Source organism: Thermobia domestica, chromosome 8, assembly GCF_964235325.1.
Source record: "Thermobia domestica chromosome 8, izTheDome1.hap1.1, whole genome shotgun sequence".
Taxonomy (NCBI): Eukaryota; Metazoa; Arthropoda; class Insecta; order Zygentoma; family Lepismatidae; genus Thermobia; species Thermobia domestica.
In genome coordinates, this window is record NC_137461.1 from 278,649,068 (window position 1) to 278,663,352 (window position 14,285).

Genomic DNA, 14,285 nt, shown 5'->3' on the forward strand with positions numbered 1-14,285 from the left:
TCTGCTTTATCCATTTTTTCGGTCAGTGTTATAATTAGAGCCCGGATTTCTATGCACAAATCAACCCCGAGATATGCATGTAAATTTATACAAAAAAACATCAAAAACATGCATTTAAAATTTTCACATATACGATATAAAATGTACACTAAGAAAATAAAATAGCATTTTCTTTCAAAAATATTCTACTTTAATGACCTGTTGCAATGAATTATCAACGCCTTTCTTATGTTTTCTTCTGTAAACGCTCTGTCGTTATCATTAATAAACGGTTTGTTGATTGGTGCATGTGAAAATCACCAAATGTGTTCTTGTGTTAGATCCTCTTTCAATTCCTTGTTTTCAAGATTAAGTACATTTGCAATGTCACAGATTGTTTTCTACCCACGGTTTTTGCCTAATATTTGGCAAAGTTCATCTGAGGCTATTTTCGCAAGATCGTGAGTTTCAGTGGACAAAGTTAGCGATATTGAATGCTGCAACGCTTTGTTACGTGATTCCAACTGTCTAATAAATTCAGGTATTCTGGAGAAGTGATCGTGTTTCATTTTTTGACACATAAATAGTGGCTGCATCGTCCGGATTTAGTATGTCTACTGATCTAGTAAGTCTAGTAAGTGACTCGATTTAAGTTATTTGAATGATACAACATAGTTTCTATCCGCAAGATTCCATCGGGTTAAAACTAATTGCGAAGGTAACGGAATATTTCTAGTACTTTCGTGAAACATACGTGCGCGCGATGGAGCTTTCACAAATATTTTCTTTATATTTGGTACACACGAACATCATATTCACGAAGAAATTAAATGTCGACTAAAAGCAGGGAATTCGTGTTACTATTCGGTTCAAAATCTCTTGTCGTCGCGAATTCTGTCGAGGAATTTGAAGCTTAAAATATATAAAACGATAATCATGCCTGTTGTTCTGTATGGTTGTGAAACATGGTCGCTTACTCTGAGGGAAGAACATAGACTGAAAGTATTTAAGAACAGGATCCTGAGAAGAATACTCGGACCCAAGAGGAACGAGAATGGGGAATGGCGGAAGCTTCATAACGAGGAACTACATAGTTTATACGGTTTACCCAACATTGTTAGGGTCGTCAAGTCTAGGAGGCTTAGGTGGGCAGGTCATGTAGCTAGAATGGAAGAAAGTAAAAACGCTTTCAAAGTCTTGACTGGTAGACCAATAGGAAAACGACCATTAGGAAGACCTAGGCGCAGATGGGAGGACAATATTAAGATGGATCTCGCAGAGATAGGAATACAAAGTAGAAGCTGGATGCAATTAGCTAAGGATAGAAGTCAGTGGAGAGCTTTTGTGAACGCGGCACTGAACCTCCGGGTTCCATAGGCCATAGAGTTAGTTAGTTAGTTATTTGGTACACACGCGTCTACTTTCGGATATTGACATCTCATTGTCTCTGTTACGCGATGAATACCGTGTACAAGACAAGTCAAGTTGACTAATTTAGTAGTGACACAACACTTTATTCTCTTTTTCTATACAACGTTTTATTCCACATCTGCGTTCACAAAGTGATTGAGTTCGTTTTGGGATATACTCTGAAATATGCTAGTATGTAGCAATAAAATTCGGAAATATGCTTTATTTTACTAAGTTTACGAAATATGCATGCACGTTGAAATTCACTCAGAATATGCACTTCTTTGCACTATCATATGCGTTTCAAACGAATCCTTACAAGTCCGCCGTAAAAAAAAAAAAAAATAAAAAAAAATAAAAAAAAAAAAATAAAATAAAAAAAATAAAAAAAATATTGTTCCCATACGTTACTGCATGCTACTATAAACAGGCATTTTGGATATAAATCCGGTCTGTAGCTATAATCGACTAAATATAAGTTTTCTACACTTTTACTTGCAGCAGATAGATTTAAGTCAAACTTCTGATCTGAATCTGTCAAAAATAGTTTTATTTTTCGTATAAATTACGATTCTTTCGTATGTATTTAGAATTAGTAAGTGCTCTATAGTACTCGCGCCGAGTCGTGAAGCTTGGTCTCTGAACCAAGCAAGGAAATTATTTGCAAGGTCTCCAATACATCGGAAAACTTCGGTAGAAATCGTGGAACCGCTTCCCGAGCGCATACTTGGGGATACGTCAAAAGCTGAAAATCACCAACAATGTTGCCAAACTTTGAAGAGGTAATAAATTAGTATTAAAAAAAGCACTTAAATTACCAATAATAACACTGCATAACAATAACCAGTGTAACAATTATTCTAAAACAGTAACAATAACACGAATAGTAACAACGAAAACATGACGCAAGAAAAAACAATTTACAAAACGGGACTTGGCCCAATCCGACAACACTGTACTCTAGAGAGATGTCTTCCGTGTAGCGCGAGAGAAGACACTGACAAAATTTGATGGTTGGGGTTTGACGGCCGGACGTTGACGGGGGGCGTTCTATTGGGTGGTGAAGTTGGTAGATCTAGGTCAAGCTTCACGACTCGGCGCGAATACTAATTACAGTAAATTACAATAACATCCAATTTTTGCCAGTGTTCTGAATCATGATAGTACATTTATTTAGAGACGCTAAATTGACTTGTGAAATCCAATTAAGAGCCTGCCTTACTAAACATAATACAAAATTTACCATTTTTCTTTTGCTTGATTATTCATCAGTGAAAGGAGATAATGAAATGCAAGTTACCACAATCATAGATAATGCTATTCTACAACAGAAAATATGAACCTGAAGAATGTTCAGTGTTGTTGTCCATAGAAATTACAGTGTTGCCAGAAAAACAATTTCCCTAAAATCTAAGTTAAGGCAGCGAGTAGAGAAACAAACTCAACTGTATTTGGTTACGTATCATATTGTTTTGGTTTCCTGTGAACTACTTTTTAAATAATAGTTCTATTTAGTTTGTAATAAACAAAATAGTTTTAACATACAGTTATTAAAAATAAATAATAATGTTAATTTAAAAGTAGTTCACAAGAAACCAAAACAACATGATACATAATCAAATGCAGTTGAGTTCATTCCTCTACTCTTTGTCTTAACTTAGATTTTAGGGAAATTGTTTCTTGGCAACACTGTAATTTCTATGGATTGCCACACTGAACATTCTTCAGATTCATATTTTCTGTTGTAGAATAGCATTATCTATGATTGTGGTAACTTGAATTTCATTATCTCCTTTCACTGACGAATAATCAAGCAAAAGAAAAATGGTAAATTTTGTATTATTTTTAGTAAGGCAGGCTCTTAATACCGTTTTTATTCTATCTCAACCAGCGTGAAAACAGCAAAAATCAGAGTGTACCACTTCCAATTAGAATACAGGATTAACGAAAAATTTATACGAAGTTATTCGAACGTTAAATTGATTCCAAAAATTGTTATCCATAACTCTTACCGGTTTTGCTATTATATATAATATATATTGGAACCGCAAATACTAGTACATTTCAACCACATTAGTTTCTGAAAAGTGTTGCAGCAAGTGGTGTATTAAGGATATTTTCGTGGCGCTATGCATATCACGGGGAAGCAGGGGAGCAATTGACCACTTGAGTTTGAGAAATACGTATATTTTTGTTTATGCAAAAAATTAAGTTTTTATGGCAATAATTTCAGACTGGTGATTCTTATGTGATTAAGACAGACAAACATTTAGCAATGAATCTAATCTTTTATTCTACTCATAGAAGAAAAAGGAAGCATGCTCTTGGCCCACCTAATTTACCGGGCTACTTACCCCCCTCTTGATTCTCTTTAATTCAAAATTTACCTTTCTTTATAACAAAACGATGTAAATGTCCCTTTTCTATAATAACTAAAGTCACGTTATACTGATAGTGCAAGTTGGTGTGGAACTCCAGTTTCGCTTATCAGCTCTTCTTACTTTTGATGTTACTGACGACGGCAGACTTAAATGACAATTAACAACGGTCGAAAGTAAGATAGAAGACAAACGAAAGAAAGTAACAAGTAACAAAACAAGAAGGTTAGAATGGATGAAAGAAAGACAAAAGAACGTAATTCTTACATGGAGTGAAATTTGACAAATGCAGTATTATTATTTTTGAACGAAAAGCATTACAAAATCGAACGCCAATGAAATTCTTAGAAATAGTATGAACTATTATTTTAAACGTGGAATGTAAAAGAAAGTAACAAATTTATTCCGCGTGGTGGAGCTTCAGCTCAATAGTCCATCTACATACACCACTGATTGCAGCTAATAATTATATGTACTCTTCAGACGTTAATTGATTGTCGCTTTATCTATCATTTTATGAAATTATAACTGCTGAATCTTCCATTGACAACACTTTCTAAAATTTAGAGATCAGTGTTATATACCTCTATTCTATTGTACTCGCTCGCCGTAGTGCCTTTGATGTACAGTATCTTGGATTCGTTTCACCGTGAGAGACCATGTGATTTGAACATTTACGGTAATCGAATTTGCATTTAACTGTAGGTTTATGGCTCATGTACCAAAGCTGCGGAAACGGGCAAGTTATTTTAGACATAATAACAATTTTTATAATTAGACTCTAAAACTATGATACAAATACTTGTCGGAAATCTTATTCTACTGTTATGTCTGCCTAACTATCCATCTGTTTGTTCAGAAGCATGAGAGTTAAGAAATACGAAAAGTTTTTTTTTTTCTCAATAGATTCAACGTTCCAAAAATCAATCCATCTGCTCGTTTAACTAGCTATTCAAAACGGAAAATAGTTGAAATTAGCTATTTACAGTTTCAACGTATTTCGCCGTAGAACAAAAGATGTAATAGGTAGACACAAGCTGATTTTTGCAATCAACAAAATGTTTTAAGTTACTTGTAGCACTCCGTAACACAGTTAAAATCAGAAGTGCTATAAAGTTACCAATACTTCTTGTCTCAATACTGAATTACAAAACAGCGAAAATGGTCGAAAAATATAAAAAAAGTGATTTTCTTATTATGCAATTGATTCAATATTCCAAGAACATATTTAAAATGATCTTCTGCTGAGGTTTTCGGAATACATTGTTTCTGGTTTCAGTGTTAGTGCAATAAAAGAAACCGGTTTTACACAGTATGTCGTAAAAATAACGGCACTTTTTAAAATTAAAGAAAAAGAATTAGGTACTTTTCCAAGTGTAGTTTCTTTTTACTCAAAATATATCTCTTCCATATCAATACACCGCTGAACACATACGGTGTTTTGAATGCCTTGTTTTCGGAATCGCCTCAATGATCCTCCTGACAACAGACTGGACGTGTGTAACATTCTCATGAAATGTTCCCGTCATGACCAATTTTAATTTTGGGTATACGAAATAATCACACGACGAAAAATCAGATGAATACGGAGAATGTGAAAGCACACAGATTTGTATTTTAGCCCCAAAACACGAACTGCGATGATTCTGTCACATTGTGCATTCCGTTTCTTTAAACTCTTTGTCAAAATTTCGTGAATCGTGTCATTAGTCGTATTTTATTCCTCCGCCATCCATCTTACAGTCGAACTCGCATCGTGGGCGATCATTTCACGCACTTGTTACACTAAATCATCGTGATTTTTATTTTTCGGTCTGCCTGGCTTTGGGCTGTCTTCCAAGGACTCACGCCCGTCCTGGATTCGCGTATACCACTCGAACACACGTGTACGAGATAAGGTACTTATCACCATACACTTATTTCATTTTCTCCAACGTTTGTGTAAATGTTTTACCCTGCTCGATACAAAATTTAATATTGGCCTTTCGCTCGATCGTGTTTTTGTGAGGAACAGATACACTCACGTTTCTTGCTATAACTTGACACTCTGTTAATTTGTTCTATTGATTGTTGTCTCATTTTGTTGATTAGATATCCAGCTTTTCGGCGATATGTTGCTTCAGTAGATGGCGTTAATGGTCACCTGTAAGGAAAAACGTCCCTTTACGTCTCCAACGTGTGTACTGTATAGAGAGTAAATGTTTCTTTACAGTCGGTTCAACGTTTCAAGAGATCATAAAATAGCAATCTTGAGTCATCAAATTTCGCTCACAGGTTGATTTTCAATACATCTAAAATTTCAACAAGACTTTGTACTTCTTCTTCTTCTTCTTCTTCTTCTTCTTTTTTCTTTAATTTAGACACCGTGTGACTATGGTTGAGTCAATGAAATGATAAATAATAGGGACACCATTATCTAATATGATATTCATATTTTCCGTGTCTCTGAGATGCATAGTTTTGCCCCTACGCACTTTAAGTCTAATATTAGTCCCACTTTCATGGGGGAAAGGGATGTGAAAAATAACATGTCTAAACGGCCAATATTATTGCCAAATTTATAGTTTTCGAGGTAGCTGAGGTGAATAGAAACATTTCCGATCCCGTTTAAGCGCAACTTTAAGTCTACTTGACTTTGGGGTAGCTCTAAATAACATGAGCAAAATCACTGATACTAGTATAAAATTCATATCTTTCTTTTGATCGTTCAGGTAAATAGTAATACTCAGAATGGCGTTCAATCCAACTTTAGCCCAATTTACAAAGAGGTTACAAGCTTTAAAAAATAGCATGCTCAAAACGAAAGATGCAGTGTTGAACCCATAATTCCCGTCATTGGTGATAGTCTTGATAACATTTGAGCCGAAGTACTGTATTCTCATTAAAGCACATGACAGTAAGTTCAGAAATTATCATAGAAGTTCCTTTTTGTTGTTTACCTGTTTCAAACATGTTGATAGATGCAAAACCGAAGGCTCCTTACTTTTCTATTTCACTGAAGGTTTGGTTAAATTTTTAGTTTGGCGTCCCTTTTAGCAGTGATTCTATATGAGACGTGGATCCACAGTTTAATGTGGAATCCGAACCATGTAAGCTCCCGCTGGGAGTCGAACCCATGTCTCCCACACCAAAGGTGCGTATGCTAACCGCTTAACCACGAGATAGCTCATTTCACCGAAGAGTTTACCTCCAAATATGATATATTGCATACATGTTATCGTTCCTGTGGGAAGAAAAGGCATTTCAGCAAATGAGAAATAAAATATAATTGATTTAAATGCTAGCTAGTCCTACATTCCACAATAATTTTCTAACTCTGCAACCCTTTAATGCCATACTTTCCGCATAAGAATAAGCCAGGCTTCGCAAAAATTGCATGACAATAACTAGGGATGATTCCATACCGGGACCAAGTACCTGGAGAAGACCTATATATCGTCGTCGTTTTGCTATAGTGTCGTGTGATGTTTCTGCCAAACTTGGCGTATAAAAGTTCATGGTACGGAAACTGTTTTACAACTTCTCATTTTTACATAAAATGGTTGGCAACACTGACAACTCGAGTACTTGGAACAGGAATACGTCCACAGTATATTTTCTCCAAAGACTAACGATGTTTATGCCACATTTCATGGATATACACCCAGTGGTACAGAAACCATCTTCCACGTTGTATTTACAGTTCGTTGGCAACACTGACCAAATGGGTGCGTCAGGGTGCAAAGTTATATTAACAAACCCTTGCCCAAGTCACGTTCTAGCAATGAGCTGAAAAAGTGTATGAAGGGCTCATGGGCCCTTGCGTGATACATCTAATCATTCATATTTATTCTGTCGAATATGCCTTACATAGGGTCACAAAACCAACAAAGCGGATCATTATAGGGTCAAGTTGCAGGTTTGTCCGTGATTTGAAAACGGTTTCGTACTTCTCATGGTAAGAGCTTTCAGACGATATATAGGTTTCCTCCAGGTACTTGATCCCGATATAGAATCAGCTCTAGTAAGTATAACTTAAGGTGAAAGTAAAAGATGCACACAAAGTCCGGAAGGAGATTAGTAAAATCGAAAGAAGACAAACAATCCTCTGCATATTCTCGAATTCCGCGTCATGTACGAGTAACACGGGTACCAACTTGGAATTGAGAATCGAGCCCTGACAATTGGAACGCAATTCAAAGATATGCACAAATTGCGGGAAGTAATTCGTGACATCAAAACTACTTCAATGTGGCTATGCATATAAACTAAATGCTACATTAGACAATTGCGCTGACAGCAGCCTAAGCGAGCAGGATCAGGCCGGTGGTTGATAGTACTTTATCCTGGTCGAGACGATACGTGCCTCGGACGCAGCACTGCGCCACGGACGTGATTAAGAATGATACAGGACAAAGACGAGGAGGAAGCACGAAGATAATGACTGAAGAAAAAGGAAAGACAACGAGCACATAGTGATTGGCGATGTCAAGCGACACGAGTGGTGCACGAATTGTATGCGTATAATGAACAATGTAACGTCGTTCACAATATTAGTAACCATATAGGCGATATACGTAGGTACCACATAGAGCATGCAATGTACTTACCTTTCGTGGAGTGAGAGTAGATGTTTCCAATGTACTCAATGGCTATCAATACACGCCGTACAATGATTGATGTACCACGCCGAATATTCCGGACTAAGGCTCGGTTCAGACGTGCAGAAAAGTCTGTTGCGGGCCCGCAACAGACTCGCAGCAGACTCGTGCGGGCGTCTCAGCCCAACCACTTTACATAGACATAGAAAACAGCTCATTTTATTTTCAACTGCAGCTGAATGAAGACTGAAATTGAAAGAACAAAACGTGCTGTTTTTGTACACTTAGCCAGTAAAATCCTAAGGAAGAAACAGAGACGATACTGGGTTCATCCGTACGTAAGCTCACGACTGCTTAAAGGTGAATTTTCTTCTATGTTTATTGATTTGCGCAATGACGAAGAAAAGACCTTTAATTATTTTCGCATGAGCATCACTTCATTTGATGAACTCTTATCGAAAATAAGTGATAAAATTAAAGCAGAAGATACTTTCATGAGACGTGCGATACCACCAATTGAAATGTTGGCTGTTACATTAATGAGTTGATTTTGAGTTTAACGTCCCGTTCAGCAGCGAGGCTATATGAGACGTGGACCTACTGATTAACGTGGAATCCAAACCACATGAGCTCCCGACGAGAATCGAACCCGTGCGTCCCACGCCAAAGGTGTTTACGCTAACCGCTTAGCCACGGAGGAGCTCTAGCTGTTACATTAAGGTAAGTTAATTATGTTAACTAATTATCGTTTGTAAGAGCACAGAAAGTTAAACATTCGGAGACCTATTCATAGACATTTTCAGACTTTATTACTTGCCACTGGCGTAGTTTAAAAATTGCGTGACTAATTTCGATTTTTCGACATAGTTTGTAGCCTTAAATTAAAAATGAGACATTTATTTGAGACTTCCCGAATATCCCGCTCAAGAGGGGGCGTTTCAATAATAGTAAAATTTTCCTTTATTTATTCACAAATTACCGAATGTGAGGATTCGCTTCAATTAGAGATGTAAAATTCGGCATATAAACTAATTTTAAAACTAATGGAGCACAGGTTTCAGCGTCTTTGAAAATTTTCTCTTGAAGGGGAGATGGGGGATTTCTATAGTAGTGGAATCCAGTGGCTCAGTGATAGTTGTTCACCTCTGGTTGGAGCCCAGCTTGCGTCAAATGGTCTCTGTGGTGCGAGAAGCACCGTGTGCGTGAGTTTTGTCGGGGTTCTCCCGTTTCCTCCCACTTTATTCATTCCACCATTTCATTCATTTATCATCATCATCATTATTTCCTTTAGCCTGCCTGGTATAATCGTGCGACGTAAAACTCAAGGATTTCATTTCATTCCTATAGTAGTGACATTTCCCGTTATATATTGAGAAAGTGTTCAATATGAGGACTCGTTTAGATTGGAGATGTGAAATTCTTAATGTAAACTCTTAAATAAAAATAATGGATTTAGTGTTTCCGAATAATCCATTTATAAGGTGAGAAAAAGGAAACATTTTTATAATTGTGACATTTAACGATAGAAGGTTTTGAGAAAATCCCCAATACGTGTAGCACACCAAAAGGAGGCAACGCAGCAAACGGAAGCAGAAACAGATGGCTGATTATTTTGTAAGCGACATAGGTAGAGTTCCATGGCAGGATAACTTTGTTTAAGTTGTTCTTTATGTAAGAAAACATTCAGTTGTTATCTGTAGAATAGCAACGACGTGCACAATATTATCAATTGCACGAGAAACAAAAATATTTATGTTACATCTCGAGCATGCTTTTTTATTTTTTAACCACATGAGTACCCTGATGTTCAACAATTTTCGTGTTCTCTATTTTTTTAAATTTAGTACATTAACAAATAAAGACAACAATTGTCAGCCGAAAAACCATGTTTTTTCTTTCTTTTCTCTTCTGCTATTATGTTGATGGTTGTTTTGGACTTCAGCGTCCCTTTTGAGCACAGAAGCTATATAATACGTGACCTCGACCCAAGAGCGCCCATGTTGTGGTTTTCAAGGGGGGGGGGGAAATATGAGCGACTTTTCAAATATAGTTTCATTTTTTGGTGCAACTAATGTAAAAATTCTATTGGGTTTTCGATATTCACAAGTACAATTTCCTCTTAGGGGGGGGGGGCGAACGCCCCACCTTGCTCCCCTGATAGGCGCCCTTGCCTCGACCAAAAGTATAATGCAACGTACGTTATAAACAGTCGGTTCATTCCGGAGTGAGTGACAAGAAATCTCATCCAAGAAACTGCATTAACAATAAATGCTTTTTCTCCAAGAATATTTGTTGTCTATTGTTATCACAAAAAAAAAAAAAAAAAAAAAAAAGTATTCATAGCCTCTCTGCTCGAAAGGGACGCTAAACGAAAATCAAATGTAAACCCTACATGAATATTAGACTTTTACATTGAAAAGTAATAATAATACATAGCAATGCTGTTTTTTCTTCTTCTGTTTTTTCATTAAATTTCTCACATAAGGTTTCACACACCTTATTCCATGCATCCCGTTTTTTATTTCTATATCTATACATTTCGCACTTTAAATTCCATATCGCGTGTTATTTTTGTATTTCGTTAATGAATAGTTCTTCATTCAGTTCTTCGCTTTCCATTTCTGCGGGCGCGGGAAAGTCTGCACGTGTGGCTTGCCTCATTGCCAGCAATGGTTTTCCGACCCGCAACACCTGTGCGGACTCGCTGCGAGCCAGCAGTCCCATCAACTCGATTTTTGCCCGCTGCGGGTCCGCAGCAGAGTCGTGCGGGAAAGTCTGCACGTGTGGCATGAATGATAAGAACCAATGTTTTCCGGCTCGCGCGGGTCCGCAACAGAGTTTACTGTTGCGGGCCCGCAACAGACTTTTCTGCACGTCTGAACCGAGACTAAGTGCGCACGTTGTTACTGGCAGTGTGGATACGTTGCTACTGAATATGGGTATCAAGCACAGGCTCATCGTAAAGAACATATTTAAGATATCGCACAAGTAAAATCAAGGGGATTTAGGTCCGATGACTGGGTGGGCCATGCAATAGGGCCAAACTGACCGATCGACCTGTAGCAGAAGGCATTGTTCAGATACGTACAAACGAGAGCAAAGAAGTGGGGGAACTCCATCATCGATCAGCCACATGTTGTTTCGAAATGTCAGTGTACATCACTTAGTGAAAGGGGCAGTGTATCTAGCAGGATCTGCAGATACGCTTCGCCTATTCGTCTTTGTGGCAGAATTAAGGGTCAGGTTAACGTGCCACCTAGAATTCCAGCACAGACATTTATTTATTCGATCCTGTTGTTGATGGTGGGACATACTGTGTAGTTTTTTTCTGCGCCCTGATGTGAGTATTATGGAAGTTGATTGTACCATCTCGCACGAAGACAGCCTCATCACTGAAGAAGATAAATGATAGAAAACCCATTATTGTTGTAGTTTGTTGGAGCAACCAGGGCCTCTCGTGGGAGACAATCGGCAGCTTGAATACAATACATACGTTGCAGGTGATAGGAATAAAATGCATTTTCCTCTACAATTGGGCAGACAGTAGTTTGAAAAATTGCACGCAAACTCGTTAGCTGCCTGAAACTCTCACTGGGGCTTTCCGCCCAAGCATTTCCATTCGCTTGGTCATATGTAAATAACATATCGGCTTGTTCCTCATGCGAATAACGTTCCATTCTTAGAGCAATAGCACAACATTTACACTACGAAGTTTTATACACGATTTACCTACTTTAACTGCCTCCTTGGTAGACCACGGAAACCACCGCACTGTTGGTTCCAACAATTCGACTGGACACCTACTGGACACGAAATTACTGTCAAAATGTCAGATACTGTCTTCTTGAACAAGAAGTGCTTCCTTGAGTTGCATTTGCTTCACTTACACATCCCTGTGCTGCAATTGTTTCCTGGTATGCAAATACTGTAATACAAGACTGCTGATTCACAACATAACGCTCATGCGTATCAGGGTTGATAGCAATCGGTCACTGGCACTTGTACAACCTTTCGCCTTAATATTGTGTCTCTACACACAGTGTAAGTTGGTACACATTTGATCCAGTTCTCAGAATTTGATGTTCGTGTCCCAGTTGGCAACCCTATCACTGGTACGCGAAGCAGAATTCGAGAACATGGAAGAGGCTTTTTTTTTTTTTTTGTCTTGATTTGATGTCACGAATCACTTCCGGTGTTTGTGCACGTCTTTTAGGTTTTGCCCTTTATATATATCTTGTTACGTGTTTTAGTGTGTGTGTGTGCGTGTGCGTGTAGATGTTGTGTGTATAAGACGTGTGATTTGTATCACACGGTAGCAGGTCGAAGTTGTAGACCACACACTATACCGCTTAGAGAAAGTTTTGGATTAGGAAACTTTTCTCACACTGGGTATTACGTTCCTGGCAACTCTTTATTTGTCTCTTCCTCCCAGCCGACAAGTCTTGAATGAAAACCTGGTGCATTTAAGCCTGAGAAGACAGAAAACCTCTTTAGCCCACTAATGTGAAATTGACGGGGACAAGAGTCTCGGGAAAGTGAGTCTCAGAAGAGAGTTCACCAGAGGGCGTTACCAGTATCTACCTGCTCTTCACATACTTTGTTGAAAACCTTTGGGTATGGAGTTGTGAATGTTGAAGTAAAAAATCATTTCGTATAAAGCAGGGTTATTACAAAAAGAAAGAAAATAATTGGAAAGAAATATTGAGAGGTAGATGGTATAGATTACAATTCGTTACCTATAAAAACTTTTAAAATTGAGGAACGAACTCAACAAAAACTAACACTGAAAATATATGCAGAGCCGGATTTCCCAATAGACCCGGTAGGCCCGGGCCTATGGGCGCAAGCTCTCAGGGGGCGCACGGCCAAGAGAAAAAAATAAAATTATCTAGAAATAAAAATAATTAGCCATAACTTAACATATATTTTGAATTGATTTAAAAAAATCAGGCTAATAAAGTATTCTGATTTTGAAGTTCATTGGAACAAATAATTGTTGGTAAAGTTCACCAATCTTTTGTTAATACATTAACGGTATTTTGTTAAGCCCAGAACCAAGTAAATTCCTAAAAAAAACTTGCAATGATAAAATTGCATCGTGGAGTGGTGTTTAAGCAATTAACATATAGGCCTCATATAATTTTTTAATAAAGATTTTTAGGAAAGTAACTTTAACCAGACTAGGGGGAGGAAGAAATTATTGGGCCTAGGGACGCCAAAATGCTAAATTCGGCCCTGAATATATGTGCCAAGTTCTGCTAGAGCAACAAGTCCCAAGGCGCGGAATGAAGTTGTGTTAGTTATTTAAGGGGTTTCTTCTGCTCAATGTAACGAAAGAAAAAGGAGGGAAATTAAAAAAGTGCCCAACTCTAGCAAGTTATTTGGCAGATGTAAGTGCTCAGGTCTCCTCAAACCAAGGCACGCTACCGCTCACTGAAGTAGTATGTTTTTTTAAGATATACCTGTTAAAAGTTTTTTCTAAATTTGAGAAACAAGTCTACTTGGTTGCTGCTGCGGCTACGCTCCTGCCTCATACATCCTAGCCTCTGCTGGTTCGGAAAGAATCCATACACTTGACGGCCATTCACCGGGCTTACATACTCTCGGCCATCCTACGCTTAAGCTTGTCGAGCGAGAAGGAGGGAGGGGAGAAGTAGGGCGCTTACTCCCGTAAAATTAGTACTTTTTGTACCAACTTTTTAATATGACAATTCAACTGCGATTATTACATGAGGAAAGCTGCCATTCTATTATCGCTACGATCAAAACAATTTCGACTTTTGATACATACAGCATTATGTCGACATGAGAAATAAAGTAGAGCCTCGAGGCAATATGATGGAATTTCAGAGCAGAAGAAGGGATAGTAAATAGGTACCGTACTGAAATGAGTCAAACTTGGAGGGGGGCGCAGAGTGAAGGGCGAAAGTAGGTTGCC